The following is a 19,448-nucleotide window of genomic DNA, read 5'->3' on the forward strand; positions in this document are numbered from 1 at the left end:
CAAGCATGTGTGAGATGGAGGGCTCCCAAGTACTACCACATAAGCCACCAAGGCTCTAGTGTGCTCAGTGACTAGTCCAAGGCTAAGACCCCCTTCTATTTATAGCCCCCATGAAAATAGAGCCATTGTACCCCTTCACTAGGCACTGCTTGGGGTGACCAAACGCTCCGGTCGGATCGACCGGACACACCCTGCTAGTGTTCGGTCAACGAATGCACGCCACGCATCGCCTCTATTCAACCTTAGTCACTAGTTCTCAATGGTCGACTGTCTCGCGTTAATAGTCAAGTCACGACCGGACGCAGCATAGTGAGATGACCGAACGCTGCTACGCCTGAGTCCGGTCATTTCCAAAGAGCTCCCCGAGCCTCTATTTTGTGACCGGACGCATCTGGTCCACCATGACCAGACGTAGACTAGCATCCTATCAGTTCTGCGCCTATGCGCCTCACTCTAGCACCGCCTATGTCACCATACGTCAGCACTGACCAGATGCAGGACCTGAGCGTCCGATCACTTTTCATGCCAGTGTCCGATCATGAGACCGAGACCACACGCTCACTGCTACCACTGACCGAACGCGCCGATCCTGCTAAGGCCAGCGTTTGGCCACTTTGTGAAACCCTATCTTTTCTGTACAGGGCACCAGTGCTAAGTCTTGCTCAAGCTTCACCGCCATGAGGTCCATCACTCCAAAACCTCCGACTTGTCCTTCACTCTTGCAACTGGTCCATCAAGCCAAGTCTTGTCTTGATCTTCTCCACCTTGATCACATGATTCAATGTCATGTTTCCTGTGCAATGAGCTCCTTTATCATCACATGTGTGAGCTTTGCAACATCTCCGAGCCATTTCTATCTTCATGGCATATGTTGCTCACACACGTGTACCTGTGAATGAATCACCTGTGTATCTCACATAAACATAATTAGTCCACCTAGGTTGTCACTCAATTACCAAAACCACACCAGGACCTTTCAAGGGTACGCATGAGGTACATGGTTCGCATCCATTTCCCATCCTCCAACAATGTGGCCGAGTATGAGGCACTCATCAATGGCCTATGCATCACCATCGAGTTGGGTATCCGATGGCTTGACGTCCGGGGTGACTCCCAGCTGGTCATCGACCAAGTCATGAAGAAATCAAGCTATCACAATGCCAAGATGGTTGTGTATTGCTAAGAAGTCCGCCAGTTGGAGGACAAGTTTGACGGTCTCGAGCTCAATCATATCTCAAGGTGTCTCAACGAGGCAGCCAACACGCTAGCGAAAATGGCATCCGGTCGAGAGCTGGTGCCGATGGGCGTCTTCGCCAGCGATCAGTACAAGCCCTCGGTCTGCTATGAGCCAGAATAGACCAGTGATGGGCCTCCTGCCCTAGGCTCTAGGGCTAACCAGCCAGCAGCAACATCCGACCTCGAAGTCATGGAGCTTGATGAGGATCCAGCGATAGAGCTCGACCCTCTGGCCGACTGGAGGATGCCTTACCTCAACAACCTCCTCCATGAGGCGCTGCCGATAGACAAAACCGAGGCTTGGTGGCTCACGCGTCATGCCAAGTCCTTTATCGTAATTGAGGGCGAGCTCTACAGGCGAAGCCACACCGAGATCCTACAGTGCTGCCTCCCCATTGAATAAGGGAAGCAGTTGCTGAGTGATATCCATGGTTGGGTCTAAGGGCACCATGCCATGCCTAGGACCCTAGTTGGAAACGCGTTCTAACAAGGCTTCTACTGGTCGACCGCAGTAGCCGACACTAAATAGATTGTGCGCACCTATGAAGGGTGTCAATACCATGCTTGGTAGACCCACCTGCTAGCCCAAGCACTCCAAATGATCCCCATCACATGGCCATTCATGGTCTGGGGGCTCGATCTGGTCGGACCTCTCAAGAGGGCGCTCGGGGAATATACGTACTTGCTTGTTGCCATAGACAAGTTTACAAAGTGGATAGAAGCTCGACCGATCTCCACGATCAAGTCCGAGCGAGCCATGCTATTCTTCCTTGACATTGTCCATCACTTTGGAGTCTTGAACTCCATTATCATGGATAATGGCACGTAGTTCACCGGGAATAAGTTCCTCTGATTCTATGATGAATACCACATCCGCGTTGATTGGACCGCCATGCCACACCCCCGCACAAATAGGCAGGTCAAGCGCACGAATGACATGGTCCTACAAGGCCTCAAGCCTAGGATCTTCAACTGATTGAATAAGTTTGGCAGATGATGGGTCATAGAGCTTCTGAAAGGTCCTAATATGGCTAGAGGGGGGGTGAATAGCCTATTTAAAAAATCTACAAATCAACTAGAGCAATTTGATTAGTATGATAAATAGCGAAATGCAAACTTGCTCTAGCTCTACAAGGGTTGCAAGCCACCTATCCAATAATTCTAGTTACAATGATTACTAGGCACACAACTTGTAATGTTACTACTCATTAAGAGCTCTCAATCTTGCTACTCTAAAGAGCTCCACTAGATGAACTTAAAATAACAAAGCAAGCTCTCAATTCTAATTACACTAAAGAGCTTGCCACAACTAGTTTGCAAGAATATAAATGAGTGAGTAGGGTGATTATACCGCCGTGTAGAGGAGTGAACCAATCACAAGATGAATACTAAATCAATCACCGGTGAAAGGATCAAGATGCCCAAGAGGGGGTGAATTGGGCTAATTCTAAATTACTTTGCAATAATTAAATCCTATGGTTAGCCTAATTAACCCCTTTGTGCCTAGAAAGTGTTCCTAATTGTTCTACCACACAAAAAACTTGCAACCTAAGTTCCAATCCTACTCTAGCATGACAATTCTAAGAATGTAAAGACATGAAATGAATTGCTCAAAGTAAATAGAGAGGAAGGAATGTGGCGATGTTTTACCGAGGTATCGGAGAGTCGCCACTCCCCACTAGTCCTTGTTGGAGCACCCGCGCAAGGGTGTAGCTCCTCCTTGATCCGCGCAAGGATCAAGTGCTCTCTACGGGTTGATTCTTCGACACTCCGTCGCGGTGAATCACCCACAACCGCTCACAACTTGAGTTGGATCACCCACAAGCTCTGCTGGGTGATCACCAAACTCCCAATCACCACCAAGCCATCTAGGTGATGGCGATCACCAAGAGTAACAAGCATGAACTCTCACTTGACCACGACAAGCCTAATGACAAGGTGGATGCACACTTTGCTACTCTTGATCTTCACTAATGAGGGCTCTCTTTGGGATTCTCAAATCTCAATCACCTCACTAATCTCAATCACCTTACTAGGACCTTGCTCTTCTTGGCACTCACAAACATGTTTCTCAGCTGTTGGAATGAGCAAAAGTACCCCCACACATGAGCGGAGGTTGTATTTATAATACCGGCTGAAAAACGAACCGTTATGTGTCTCTGTGGGGTGACCGGACGCTCCGGTCTTGTTGACCGGACGCTCCGGTCAGTATACCCCAAACTCCAGTGGTTATGAGTTGACCAGACGCTGGCAGCGTCCGATCAACACTGACCGGACGCGTCCAGTCATGTTTTCCCTTCACTAGAACCTTACTGATGGCGACTAGATGCTGGACCTCTAGAGTCCGGTCACTTGCTAGGCACCGATCAACACTGACCGGACGCATCCAGTCACGTTTTCCCTTCACTAGAACCTTACTGATGGCGACTGGATGCTAGACCTCCAGAGTTCGGTCACTTGCTAGGCAGCGTCCGGTCAGTAGCCAGAACCTGATCAGCGTCCGGTCAGCATTGATCGGACACGTCCGATCAGGATTCTCTCTCTTTGGGACCTTACTGGAGTCGACTAGACGCTGGCCTTCAACGTCCGGTACCATGACCTCGCAGTGTCCGGTCACTTCCAGACACTTTCACCTTGGTCAAATGAACTGATCGGACTCTGAGCCAGCGTCCGGTCAGTATTTGACCCTCCATTCACTTCCAACTTTCGAACATATGTGAATAAAGTTTGCTCCATTGGATCAAAGGGCTATTGTGGAGCTACCTAGTGCTAGTTTTAACAAGTGTGCACCACACCTAACTCACTAGACTCACCTAGGTCAAGCTACCCTTTCATACCCCCCTTAATAGTATGGCCAAAGGAAAAACAAAGTCCTAAACTACTCTAAGTGTCTCTCCAACTCCAATCGACACTTAGAACTAGTCCAACCTTAACCTTGTCGTCCATCCTTTGAAAACCAAAACGATTTCCATCGTAGGGGCATGACAACCTTGATTGCCCAATCGATCTCTATTACCATGACCTAACTCAATTGTTTCTGCAAAACACACATTAGTCACAGTAATCACGTATTGTTATTAATCACCGAAACCCAACTAGGGGCCTAGATGCTTTCAACCGAGAGAATACCAAAGGGCAAGAGACAACCAATTTGTCTCCCGAGGTTCACGTGCTTGTCGGCACGCTAGTCCCTGTTGTGTAGACCAACACTTGGTGGTTCGGCGGCTAAGAGGTATTGCACAAACCTCGTCCACACAATTGGACACCACAAGAACCTACCCACAAGTGAGGTAACTCAATGACACGAGCAATCCACTAGAGTTATCTTTCGACTCTCTGCCGGGGGAGGCATAAGACCCCTCATAATCACCATGATCGGAGCCGAAGACAATCACCAACCTTCGCTCAACGATCCTCGCTGCTCCAAGCCGTCTAGGTGGCGGCAACCACCAAGAGTAACAAGTGACTCCCACAGCAAAACACGAATGCAAAAAACCACTAGATGCAATCACTCAAGCAATACACTTAGATTCTCTCCCAATCTCACAATGATGATAAAACAATGATGGAGATGAGTGGGAGGGCTTTGGCTAAGCTCACAAGGTTGCTATGTCAATGCAAATGGCCAAGAGAGTGAGCTTGAGCCGGCCATGGGGCTTAAATAGAAGCCCCCATGAAATCATTCTTATATTCATGGTTGAATAGGTAGTGATGTATTTCTTCTTCTTTTTTCAGAAAAAAAAACAGTGGAGGAATATGTAGTGTGTTTTTTTTTAAGTAAAGAGGATGAGGAAACATGTGGTGTTGTGTTCACTGCGATGTTTTGGCTGCTGCCCAGTATTTTTAATACTGTGCCTTATTTTAGAAATATTATCCTAGCTCATATTCTAGTTAGAGATACAGTTTGATACATTTTGAATATTAAGGAGTGACGCATCTCTCTATTTCACATAGGTACCAATAATGTAGCAGAAACTTAGGAGTCGGGGTGTGTGTGTGTGTGTGGGGGGGGGGGGGGGTGCTATCAGAGGAAAAATGCAAGTGCCTTGCAGATCTTTTGCTATACCAACTTTTTTCTTAGTACCTAGTAAATCATACTCCCTCCGTACTAAAACATAAAGTCGTTTTGGACAAGGTTTTGGTCAAACACTGAGAATATAAATCATGAATAACTTTTAGGTTGTTGAGTTTGGAAATGTGAAAGTCATATAAATAGATTTGTCTTGAAAAATACTTTCATAAAAATATACATATATCACTTTTTGATAAATATTTTTATAAAAACAAGGCGTCAAAGTAATACCTTGGAAACCGTGTCACTGTCCAAAACGACTTTATTTTTGAGTATGGAGAGAGTATGTGATATGTAATGAATCATGTTTGCTTTTGATGACCCTTCATCTGACCTACCAATAGGTACAGTGAGTCTTACATGATCACATTCTTGAAATGTCAATGTTAAAATTGCCTACTTGGCGATTTCATCTGCCAGATGATACGCTTTCCATTCAACATCTTTTCCATTTGTTTCCAGGGAATACTGTGTTCATATCATTTTTGCCGTCTTCAGATTTTAACATAGCGTCACTGTGTTGCTTTTAACCAACATCACTGTATCACTGTCTCATACAATCACTGTGTTGCTTTTAACATAACCTTTTTACCTTCGTATTCTCTGCATCTAAGTGGTGTGCTAGTACTAATGTAACCGAAACACAAGTTTAATAGGTTTTCTTATTACCTGGTCTTCCCAACAGGGGTTGCTATTTTCAGGCCGGACGTTCTCTTAAATTAGGTACATCCATCGATGCTGGTTTCAGGATGGCACTGGAGACCTGGGCCTCATGGGTACAAAAAAGAGTTGATTTAAACCGAACACATGTCTTCTTTCGCACATATGAGCCATCTCATTGGGGGGTAAGTTTTATAACAAATTCACTAATTCAGACTCTGAAAGATTATTATGGTTGTCAGGTATTTGAATCTCATGGGAAAAAAAACATGTAAAGGTTAGATTCTTAAAGATTGCCATCATCCACATACCTTGATAAAATTTTCAGCCCTATTAGATGATATACTGATATGCTTTTACTTAAATCGAAGTATATTGATAATGGCGCAAGATAGTTGGGCCAATTTAATTAGGATATCCATTTAATTATAGTGATATCTTTTAGAAAAAAAATGGTCGAGATCCCTGTCCATTTTGACTGCATGTAACATCTATAAGCAGTCCAATGCTGGCAATGCATGTGCGATGTGAATATAGATCTAATTGTTCTAGCTCCACCAAGGCACCAACCCATAATGTATTTATATGCCTCCACATTCTGGTTCATGACTCATGATTTGTAAACTTCTTCATGTAAATAAACTGCTTAATCTTCTTACTCTTTACAAGGTCAAACTGTGATTGTACTTGTACTACATCTAGTTAATATGGAAACTTTATCTCACTGCACCTCTTCATTTGATATTTTCATTGTTTCTCCATACAAATACTCTTGTTTTCTGTTCCTGAAAAATATGATATCGTCTAACTGACATGACCATACGACAAAAGAATGTCAATGTTGCAAGAAATTCTGCAGTATCAAATTATCTTTCTTCATTTGCCCTGCTGTAGCTATCCTGTAAGAGCTGACAAGAGCTCTCTTCCCATTTCATAGGGACACAAGAGAAAAGGTGTGTGAGGTAACAGAGCATCCTTCATCAGAGGCCAAAGGAAATGATAAGAGTGAATTTGGGGCTATACTTGCTGATGTTGTAACCAACATGAAAGTTCCTATCACAGTACTAAATGTAACTTTAATGGGAGCATATCGAAGTGATGCACATGTTGGCACTTGGAGTTATCCTCCGACTATACCTGATTGCAGCCACTGGTGTCTTCCTGGAGCCCCCGATGCTTGGAATGAACTCGTGTTTTCGTACCTTTTGACAAATGGTGAGTTCTTAGTTATGCTAATGTATATCTTCATTTCTGTGAATCCTGTGGGTAATCTATTATCAATTAGACAAAATTTTCACATAGGATTAAAATTTTGCTTTCTTGCAAGGTATTATGTTGTTCCACTGCAGCTAATGTTATGAATTTCCAGGACTTACATATACAATACACTTTTTAGCTCTGCCGAACCATGGTGCCCATGGAATGTCATGCATAGCAGCATGAATAGTGAGATTTTCCCATCAGAAATAGTGATATTCAATGTTACTTGAAGTGGCATTCAAAGCTGCACTGAGAAGTTAATTTAGGCTATGTTAGTTGACCCCTGACAACTTTTAGTATAACAGTCATCTGGAAAGATCAAGCAGCTATTTACTCATGCTACCTTGGGAGGCCTCAAGTTATCTTCCAAAATTGCCACTCCATTGTATATTACCTTACTATCTATTATTCTTCATATGTGTGTGCCGCTAGCTAGATATAGTTTTATACCTATCTGTTAGTATTTGGTGTGGCTTTAGTTGTTATGAACAAGTTTGTCATTAAGATTAAGGTTAACCTGTTTTCATTGTATTTGGATGGTCACCTGAACCCATTTTTCCCATCTGAATTGCACAGGTTGGCGAAACATGGCGGGCTGAATTTTATGGCCGCATGCTCAATCTACGCCAACTTTTTGTATTGTGATATTTGACATTACCAGGTATACTAGAGAAATCACATACGTCCGGGTCCGGGACAAGGCAGCTGCATCTGCTAGGTGGTTCACTGGACTTCTACATTCTTTTCTTCTTTTTGACTTGTATACACGGTGAATCATGCATCGCAAGTTGTAGATTTTACATCACTTCTTTAATTCTTCTGGTTGGTTAGGATTAGAAAGCCTTGACAGTCGTTCTGTCAGCTCTATTTACTAAAGGTTCATTTTATATGCTGTTACAAATCGAGGTTGTATTGTAACCTATATGTACAAACATGTACTTGATACATTGTCATAAAGTGCCCTCTCTCAATTGGATTGGCAAGTTTTGAATGTCTAGCACCGTCTCCACATTGCATCGTTTTGCTTCTGTACTGTCGATATGCGTTGTGCTATACAAGTCTATCGGCATACACTGTAAAACTAGTCATATGTTCCATGCACTAACCAATTGTTTTAATTGGCGCCCTGTACAAATTCATTTCTCACACACGCTCACATAATTTCAGTAGAGAACTTCACATATACCTGAAACTTATTTCAGCAGCCAACCCAAAAGAATTGTTAGCCATCGAGGCAGGCCGGCAGCCACATAGAGCTGCAGCCTTGACAGCAACAGGGAGTGGTATATTCTGTATAGCGAAGAACTAAGCATAGCTACCTATACAAGCTATTGCTATGCATGTATGGTTGCAATATCGGGTGTTTGTATATCTACAGATCATGAGCTTGCCAAGCTCGCCGTCTTCACTGCCATGGGGATGCTCTTCGTCCTGTTATTGTTCTCGCCCCAATGCCAGAGCATGCTCTCCCAGAAGCAGAACTTCTCAAAGCATGTCTTCAGCCTGGTGTCCGTGATGTTGCGGCGCCAATGGCCATCTTCAGAATTGGCCTTCTCGGCCTGCCTCCGGTCCCACTCCAGGCTGGCCTTCTGCCGTGACCTCAGCAGGCAGTAGGACTGGAGCTTCCGGGGCATCTTGTCATGCACCTTCCACCACCGGGCATGTGCAACATCGCTTGCAAATTCGCGCATTCCAGCGTTGTTCCAGTTGCAGTCATAGTCTTTGAAGCACAGCCATGGCTTCAGGCCAAGGTAGTGGAGAACATAGAGGATTGGTGGGTCTGCGCCAAATAGCTGAGTCTTCTTCGCCTTCATGGTCTCGCTGTCGCCCTCCCAGAAGTGCTTCAGAAAGTTCATGTGCTTCGGGATGCGGTGCCACCAGGTGAATATCTCATTCAGGTATCCCTGGTCCCCGCCATTGTATGAAGTTATCTCGTTGATGTGGTCCATCAGCAGCTGGAATGTGCAGTTGGAAGGCTCTGACCATGACACCAGAGTTGAAGAGCGTCGCATTGTTGCCAGTTGCAGTGATCTCTGGCATGGCGAACAGGAAGTCAACATTCCTCAGGATGAGGAGGTCGGCATCTATGAAGATGATCTTGTCGTAGTCAGTCAGCTGCCACAGCCTGAACTTGCTGTAGTTCCACTCGTTGTATGCATCACGTTCTGCTTTCGGGTTCCTGATTCTTTGGATTATTCTGACCTTCCACCCTGCAGCTTCCAAGCCTCTCCGGTGGTGATCGCTTATGGTCTCATCAACAAGGATGACTAGGTCCCTGGTTGATCCTGCTTGGCGAATGCTTTGAGCTGCTGTAATAGCACCGCAGACATATTCACTCGCTGAATGCAGTATTGTTGCATATGCTTCTCTTCGTCGATCTACTGAGAAAAGTCTCGCTGCAGCAGTAAGAATAGAGTCATTTACTGAATTTTATACTTATGATCAGACAAATGTGTAAAAACAGGTACATACTTCATGCATGTTACCATAAAAAGTACTACCATATGAAGTACTAGACAGAAAGCTTTTTTTTTTTTTTTTTTGCTGTATGGAGTGTGCTGACGCTTGGTAAATATGCAACTTACATTTTGCTTTGAGCGGAACAGCAAGCTCACAGGATCCGACTGGAAGCCTGAGCTTTTCCCTTAATGCTTTTGAGTCAGGACTATATAACCAAGCATTGCCTACATGTCTCACAAGGTTCTTGCAAGGGAAGAGATTCGGAATTGGAAAGCAGTGAGTTACAAAAAGAACATGGACCTTGTGGTTGCGCTTCGAAGATGTCACAGCCAATTTTGCTGCTGAGAGCTGCAAATGGAGCCGTGCAACATCTCTTGACCAACCTGCCACACGGGTACATGGAAGCTTTACAGCAATGACATCAAAGCGTACACCTCTTCGTACATTAGGTTCTGGAAGTGATGGGCAAGAGGGTATCTCTGTTTCTTCCTCCTCATCGATCCATTCAGGATACAGTGTTTGCCAAGTAATGCTGTCCTTGGCATGCTCAAGTCTTATAATGGAAACATGGCTGTCTGAGAGCAATTGTGTCCAAGAGCCATACTCAGTGCTATTAAAATTCAAGAGTCCAACTTTGAGATATTGATTACCACTTCTTCGATTTCCCAGTGCTTTATATACATCCTCCCACCGAACATCAACAGAAGATACATATCGTGGATCAGAACTTGTCTTGTCCCACATCCAACCAACATCCACATACCTGCAAAGCATATAAATTCACATGGGCCGATAGTTATAGCTTTAGAGGCATCGTCATTTTTTACCACATCACAAATATTTCAACAAGACGTGCTTACCGGGAGGCTGACTGCAATTGGTGCTCGTATAAGGTTGGAGTCAAAAGGGTAAGAACTGTCGCAGACATGATAGCTACGATCAAGATCCTCAAAGATTTGAACTTGCAACCACAGCTCTTTTCAAGGACAAAAACTTCAAAATTTTCGACATCTTTGAAACTATTGCTTTTGGAGGCCCTTCTCTTAGTTGTGTCCACACTGCAAAAAGGTAGAAGCAAACTTAGTCATGCAAAACAATAACTACTTTACCAGATAAGATCAGCCATCAAACTACCAGACACGTGGAGTTCAGAAAGGAATTCAAAAGAGGCAATGCCAATGGAAATAGATACTAGACACTGATTCCACAAGATGACAAGAAGATAGATTCTGAAGTTCCTTCTTGAGCACAAAGGTATATGTCATTTTCTTCCTTTTCACTTTGATTCGCCTTATAATCACAGAGAGGTAAAAGCATGATCACTTGAAAGTTGAAAGCGAAAACCAATATGTATAGGCAAGGTAAAATGGGTTGATAATCTAATTTGTATAGGATAATTAGATAGAGTTCATTTAGGAAGCACTTATGCTTTTACTAAAAAGTTCAGCAGCGCAAAAGGGAATTTTTGTAATCAAATTTTTTCATAAAGTTCTTGCTAAAAGCAACTGCAAAAAGTATTGAATGCAACATCTGCAACTAGTAAAGAGCAACACATTTAGGTCCTAGTTTCCCCTCATGATTAGGTCAGAAGATAGACTAGATAACATTTTCATGTACAACAGGATAGCGGGTATAGGAAGTGCTATGATATCATCCTTTGAGTTTGCCTTGAGTCCAAATAAGTGGAATGATGATAGGCACAACCACTTTATGGGCAGAAATACATAATAATGACAAATGAAAGCACCCAAAGTACACCCTTTTAAAGGGCGTACCCAGTGCAGGGAGCTCCCGCTCTATGCGGGGTCTGGGGAAGGGTGTCAGTGGCAAGCTTTACCCTCGCCTGTGCAATGCGAGGAGACCGCGACTCAAACCCGGGACCTTCCGGTCACAGGCGGTAAGACTCTACCGTTTGCACCATGCCCGCCCTTCAAAGCACACCCTTTTAAAAAGACAGTATATCCGATAGTTGTGTCATGTGGGGCGTCCAGTACCGACGCCGGCCACGCATCTAGGAGCTGATTTAGGCATGCAGCCATGCAATCAGATAATGCTAGAATCAGATATTGCTAGAATAAAGGAGTCTGTTTCCTTTTCATTAGCTGGCTACGGGCCTATATATCCCATGTAATTGGCACTCTTGGAAATCAATCAAGAATTACCAATCCTAATCCTCTCACTTCTTCCTAATCTCCCCTCCTTCACCATTAGGCAGTCGGGCAACAACCCCGACGCCATTATCAGCCAAGGCTACGAGCTCCGTAGCCGAGGACCCGCTGTCTTGGGCATTGACGCCCTTGACAACCTGGTATCACGGTCCAGGAATTCCTCTCCCAGCCGCCCACCATCGTCGCCACAGTCGTCCCGCCCTTCCTCTGCGCCGCCCACCCCCCGCCGCATCCACGCCATGGGTAACAACACTGTGAACAACGCCGCCTTGCAGGCGACCTTGGATTCCCTGGTCGCGTCCATCAGGACGCTCCAGACGTCCGTGGAGGCCAACGCCCAGGCCATTCAGCGCCTGGATGCCACGCGCCCACCACCGGGCGGGTCATCCTCCTCACACTCCGGGACAGGGGAGCACCACCAAGATCGGCCGCCGCGGTTCCAAAAGCTCGACTTCCCGCGCTATGACGGCAAGTCTGACCCGCTGATTTTCATCAACCGGTGCGAATCCTATTTCCACCAACAAAGGATCATGGAGGAAGAGAAAGTGTGGATGGCTTCCTACAATTTGGAGGAGGGTGCCCAGCTGTGGTACATCCAGGTCCAGACAGACGAGGGCATCCCCTCCTGGCGCCGCTTCAAGGATCTTCTCCATCTCCGCTACAGACCACCGCTCCGCTCCAATCCCCTACATGAATTGGCCTCGTGCAAGCACACCGGCACTGTCGAGGAGTACCAGGAACGTTTTCAAGCGCTCTTCCCTCGTGCCGGGCGCCTCGATGAGGAACAGCGCGTCCAACTCTTCACCGGGGGCCTCCAGCCGCCACTTAGCCTCGACGTCGAGGTCCACAACCCTCAGTCCCTCGCTGTCGCCATAAGCCTCGCCCGCAAGTTGGAGCTCCACGAGTAGTGTGTCGCGGCAGCCGCGCCACCACCACGCCCAGGGCGTGATCACCAGCGGGGCCTCCTACCGGCGCCACCACCCCGTCTGGCGCTCCCAGCGCCCAACACGGCGCCCGCCCCAGCGCCACAGCCGGTCACCGTCGAGGGCCGCCAGGTCAAGCGCCTGTCACAGGCAGAGATGGAAGAGCGCCGCTGCCTAGGCCTCTGCTTCAACTGCAACGAGAAGTTTGGGCGAGGCCACAACCGCGTCTGCCAACGCATCTTCCTTCTCGACTTAGCGGCGGACGAGGATGACGACGACTCTGAGACAGACGAGACCACTCCAGGGGAGCCCCAGATCTCACTCCATGCCATCGCTGGCGTGCGCACCAACGAGACCATGCAGATGCGTCTCACGATGGGCGGCACCTCCCTCCTCGCCCTGCTCGACTCTGGCTCGACGCACAACTTCAACGCCGAGGAGGCGGCCGCCCGCGCCTCGCTCCCGTCCATCACCCAGGGACAACTGCGGGTCACAGTGGCCAATGCCGAGCGCGCCCAGTGCCCCGGCGTGTTCCGCAACGCGCCGTTCTCCATCAATGATGAGGAGTTCACCGCGGATTTCTACGCCCTGCCGTTGGCTGGGTACAACATCGTCCTGGGGACCCAGTGGCTAGCTACGCTGGGCCTGATTCTGTGGGATTTCGGCGCCCTCACCATGTCCTTCTGGCGTGGCGGCCGCCGGATGCGCTGGTGCGGCACGGCGGCTCCCAAAGGCCCAGCGCTCTAGGCCTGTATCGGCACCGATCTCCTCACCGACATCCTTGAGAAATTTGCTCCTATCTTCGCCGAGCCCTCCGGCACGCACACGCGACCATTGCATCAACCTTCTGCCGGGATCCGCCCCGGGGGCTGTCCGGCCATACCGCTACCCCGCCGCTCACAAGGATGAATTGGAGCGCCAATGCACCGCGATGATGGCCCAGGGCATCATTCGCCGTAGCTCCTCGGCGTTCTCGTCGTCGGTTCTCTTGGTCCGGAAGGCCGATGGCTCCTGGTGATTCTGCGTGGACTATCGTGCCTTGAACGCCATCACAATCAAGGATGTGTTCCCCATTCCAGTGGTCGATGAACTACTGGACGAGCTCCGCCACGCCTGTTTCTTCACCAAGCTTGACCTGTGCTCCGGTTACCACCAGGTTCGGATGCGCGCCGACGACGTCGCCAAGACCGCCTTCCGCACCCACGACGGCCTCTACGAATTTCTCGTCATGCCGTTCGGCCTCTGCAACGCGCCGGCAACATTCCAGGCGCTCATGCACGACGTTTTGCACCCCTTCCTCCGCCGCTTCGTCCTCATCTTCTTCGACGATATCCTCATCTACAGCGAGTCATGGGCCGATCGTCTTCGCCACGTGCGCGCCGTTCTCAGCACGCTCCAGCAGCATCAGCTCTTCGTCAAGCGATCCAAGTGCGCGTTCGGGGTCGAATCGATCTCCTACCTCGGCCACATCATCTCCGCTGCGGGTGTCGCCATGGATCTCGCCAAGGTCCAAGCAGTGGTTGACTGCCCGCAGCCTCGCTCGACGCGGGCGGTCCGGGGCTTCCTCGGCCTGACGGGGTACTACCGCAAGTTTGTCAGGGAATTCGGCACGATCGCTGCCCCCCTGACCGCCCTCCTCCGCAAGGAAGGGTTCTCCTGGACTCCGGAAGCTGCGGCGGCTTTCGCCGCCCTCAAGACAGCCGTGACGACGGCGCCTGTTCTCGCCCTGCTCGACTTCAACCGCGCCTTCGTCGTCGAGTGCGACGCGTCAAGTTACGGGTTCGGTGCAGTGCTCCTTCAGGACCAGCACCCGCTGGCGTTCGTCAGCTGGCCAACCGCGCCACGCCATGCGTCCTTGGCGGCGTACGAACGTGAACTCATTAGTCTCATCCTTGCCATCCGCCATTGGAGGCCATACTTGTGGGGACGCCGCCTCGTGGTAAGGACTGACCGTTTCAGTCTCAAGTTCCTCTTGGATCAGCGCTTGGCCACCATTCCACAGCACCACTGGGTGGGCAAGCTCCTCGGCTTTTGACTTCTCCGTCGAGTACAAGGCGGGGAACACGAACACAGTCGCGGACGCCCTTTCTCGCCGCGACACAGAGGAGGCCGTGACCCTGGCTATCTCGGCCCCCGCTTCGACTTCATCGACCGCCTCCGCCAAGCTACGTCCACCAATCCGGCTCTGGTGGCGCTCAAGGATGAGCTGGCGGCGGATACACGCGCGGCTCCCTGGTCGCTCCTCGACGGCCTCGTTGCATTCAACGGCCGCCTCTACATCCCGCCGGCATCACCACTGCTCCACGAGGTGCTCACCGCCGTCCACGACGACGGACATGAGGGTGTTCAGCGCACGCTCCATCGCCTCCGCCGGGACTTCCACGTGCCCAACCTTCGCAAGACGGTGCAAGATCACATCCTCGCCTGCGCCACCTGCCAGCAGTACAAGTCCGAGCACCTGCACCCCGCGGGTCTCCTTCTGCCGCTGCCCGTCCCGACGGCGGTCTGGACTGATGTCGGCCTCGACTTCATCGAGGCGCTCCCGTGCGTGGGCGGCAAGTCTGTCATCCTCACGGTGGTGGATCGCTTGAGCAAGTACTGCCACTTCATTCCCCTCGCGCACCCGTACACGGCGAAGTCGGTGGCCCGGGCATTCTTCGCAGAGATTGTTCATCTCCATGGCGTCCCGCAGTCTATGGTCTCCGACCGGGATCCCATCTTCACGTCAGCATTCTGGCGCGAGCTCATGCGGCTCACGGGCACAAAGCTTCACATGACGTCGGCACTCCACCCGCAAGTGGACGGCCAGACAGAGGCCGCAAACAAGATCATCGTCATGTACCTCCGCTGCCTCACCGGTGACCGTCCTCGGCAATGGGTACGTTGGCTCCCATGGGCGGAGTTCATCTACAACACAGCGTTCCAGATGGCGCTCAAAGACACGCCCTTCAAGATCGTCTACGGCCGTGACCCGCCCACGATCAGCTCCTACGAGCCCGGCGACACCAGAATTGCAGCCGTGGCCAAGTCCATGGCGGAACATGACGAGCTGCTCGCCGACGTCCGCTACCGGCTTCAGCAGGCTCAGGCGGTGTACAAGGCCTACTACGACAAGCACCACAGGGAGGTCCACTACACCGTCGGCGACTGGGTTTGGCTCCGCCTCCGTCAGCGTGCTGCAGCGTCCCTCCAAGCTCCAACCACGGGCAAACTTAAACCCCGCTTCTACGGGTCGTACCGAGTCGCCACCGTTATCAACGCCGTCGCCTACCGCCTGGAACTGCCGGATAGCGCCCGCCTTCACGACGTCTTCCACGTCGACCTCCTGAAGAATTTCGTCGGCACGCCCCCGACGTCGCCACCGGCCCTACCACCGATCCACCACGGCGCGGCGGTTCCGGAGCCCGACCGCGTCACGCACGCTCGCCTTAACCATGGCGTTCGCCAGTTGCTCGTTCACTGGAAGGGCGAACCCGCTTCATCCGCATCATGGGAAGACCTCGACAGCTTCGTCGCCCACTACCCCACATTCCAGCTCGAGGACGAGCTGCTCGTCGAGGGGGGGAGAGATGTCATGTGGGGCGTCCAGTACTGACACCGGCCACGCATCTAGGAGCTGATTTAGGCATGCAGCCATGCAATCAGATAATGCTAGAATCAGATATTGCTAGAATAAAGGAGTTTGTTTCCTTTTTATTAGCTGGCCACGGGCCTATATATCCCGTGTAATTGGCACTCTTGGAAATCAATCAAGAATTACCGATCCTAATCCTCTCTCTTCTTCCTAATCTCCCCTCCTTCACCATTGGGCAGCCGAGCAACAACCCCGACGCCATTATCAGCCAAGGCTACGAGCTCCGTAGCCGAGGACCCGCTGTCTTGGGCATTGACGCCCTTGACAAGTTGGATGTGAGAGTGAGCCACACCAAAAGATGTTTGCCAATCAAAGTAGGAAGTGTAAAGGAGCTAAAAGTTTCTAAGCACCGAGGAAAATTCAGAGAAGAAAAATCGCATGGACTTGTATTCCACAACCCTGACGCTCCATTTCATCAGCCACGATTTTAAGGAACACAGAGCATTAGAACATATCACTAAATCACAAAGATGGCTTTGTACCTAACTCCCCCTGGACCGATTCTCCAAAATCAGAAGCATGATTAGCTGTTCGATACCGTTGTGATCACGAAACGAGAAAAGTTCAGAGTAACTGCTGCTGCTAGAAGTCTAGCACTACCACTACCGTGCAGATAACCGGATGATCCAAGCATGCTGAAATCATCCGTAGGGTGCACACGGCAAGACCACGTCTTGTGCACGTCACGCGTGGCCGTATGTATGCCCACTGCCAAACCCCGAAGTCCCAGTGCCACACAAGTCAGCCTCACCTGTTCGCTTGCCGTACTTTTTCAGCGAACGAATAAAATTTTTCTCTCACGATAAACCAGCCAACGGTACATTCAGCCATGGCAGCCAAGCGAACATGAGCACCAGGTTAAGGCGAGCGGCGAAAACGAGAGCACGATCCAGTGGAGACGGACCCGTCCGTGAATGGAATTCGATGGCTTGGCGAGGAAGGTGAGATAGCGTTGACAGGGACGGCGGGGTCAACAATGGTCAGTACTCACTCACTAGTGCTTAGGACGGAAGGAGACCACCACCAGGCGAACTAAGTAGGCTGCTAATGATCACGCCATCACGGGAATATTGAGTGCTACTAATCAGCAATCAATGGAGGATTGGATGCGAGCGAGCACGGGGGAGATTTCTTGCGGTTAATGCGATGAGGATGCAACGAGCGAGGCGTAACCACCAACCACTGCGGCGCCCGCAATTAAGGAGGGCGGAGAGACGGAACGACGTGTCACCGGCTCACCGCGCTCGCTGTCGTCGTCGTCTTCCTCCGGCTGGTCGGGTCGACAAGGATCGATCTAATGCGGCATGCGGCGCCCACCGGTGCGGCGTGGAAGAAGAAAGAAAGAAAGAAAAAGAAGCAGCTTTGGTTGGGATTGCGATAGGAGAGCGAGGGAGGAGGTGAGGAGATCTTACGGGGCGCCGGCTGGACGGTAGCGCGGCTCCAGTGGGCCCATCGGTGCTCGTTGCGCCGCCGCTCACGCTTCTCTTTTCTGCCTCTCCTGATGAGAAGGAAGGCAGGCAGCCAGTGACGCCATCGCCGCCGCCGAAGCGCCGCTTCGCACCTGAAAAAAAAATTGCGACACGAAGAGCGCAGGGCGAAATGTCATGTAAAACATGCAGGCCAACGGAACCAACACAACCGCCCTAGCGGCTGTATAACGAGAAAAGATAGAGGATTGATGCGAGCATTATTTCTTCGAAGAAAATACTTCGAAGAGGCAAAGAAAAGGAAGTGAGAGCATTAACGCGGCACACCATGAACACGCAGAACGCGGAGCAGGGGAGCAAGGAAGAAGCGTGTCCTGCCCCTGCCATGCCAGCGTAAAACAGCAGAGCAGAGGAAGGAAAGAAAAAACAAGGGAACGCCCAGAGTTTTGGAGACCCAACGCAGACATGGCTCTGACACAGGCCTGCCCAGCCCAGCATCGGGAACCCCAACAAAACAATAAATAAACCGATTCTACTGTGAATCCTTCGGCAAAAATAAACCAAAAAAAAAGGGAGTAATAACAAGTGACAGGAAAAGGTGAGCGGGAACGAGGATCAAGCGAATGCTTTGTGCCAGAAATGGAGCAGAGCAGACGCCTCTCTCTCGAGCCAACAACTCACAAACACCTCGAAATCAGAAGGCCAAGAACAAGCGGTGATCGAGTAGCCAGGAAGAAAGCGACGGAGGGCCGTGGTGTACCCCCGAACTGAAGGAAGCCTTGTGAATCCACGAGAGGAAGGAGGAGGAAGGCGTGGTTGCTGCCTGCCTTGCTTCCCTGGCACTCAGTTTCTCTATCTACTAGAAGAACTCGGCGTGCGAGGCGAGCTCAGGAGGGGGAGAAGCTTTATATGTGCAGATAGAATAGAAGAGTAAGATGAATCATCATCGTGAAACACCACAGTTACGGCGACGCGGGGGAGACGGAGACGGGGCATGCGGAAGCCCTGCGAGGCGCGGCAATGGTGGGCGGGCGTACTGGTCTCTAGCACAGGTTAAGCCCTGGCTTTATAAGCCGTACTTTTTCAGCTAACGAATAGTCGAACAAGCACTAATCTTCACAGCCGGGGCCATCATGCGCTATCTGGGAATGGTTGGTGGACATGCATTAGCTTTCGTGAGAAATTTGCCTTGGTAAATAAATGTTCGGCAGAAAAAAAAAAGCATCCAAAATTTTCCTCGGTGGAAACTGTGGATATATTTCAAGTGATCCTAGAGGAGTTTAACGTTCAAATAAAGTATGGTTTTCTCAGTGGAGCGTTTGCACTCTAACGGCATGTTGTCGTTTATAATTGTTGGTGGACTCGCCTCGAGCACACTTTGAACCTGAACGGCTATGATCGATTTATGCATGCATAATAAAGTCTAAGAAACTTTCCTAAAAATAGATAATCTTCAAATTCATATATTGTTTTGTTCAGTATATTTATTGCCATTTTAATATAATTACTACATGAGACATGATGCGGTAGAAATTATTCTATATGGGACACTGGAGGACATGACTTACGATGCATTTAAAAGATGGGAAAAAAATTTCCAACAGAGCG

The 19,448-nt window shown here is 49.5% G+C and overlaps 1 pseudogene; it reads right to left on the reverse strand.

The window, feature by feature from the left end:
• Positions 1–8,411: 8,411 nt before the first annotated feature.
• Positions 8,412–18,868, reverse strand: LOC136512669 (UDP-glucuronate:xylan alpha-glucuronosyltransferase 1-like; annotated as a pseudogene).
• Positions 18,869–19,448: the final 580 nt, after the last annotated feature.

Source organism: Miscanthus floridulus, chromosome 16 (genome assembly GCF_019320115.1).
Source record: "Miscanthus floridulus cultivar M001 chromosome 16, ASM1932011v1, whole genome shotgun sequence".
NCBI lineage: Eukaryota > Viridiplantae > Streptophyta > Magnoliopsida > Poales > Poaceae > Miscanthus > Miscanthus floridulus.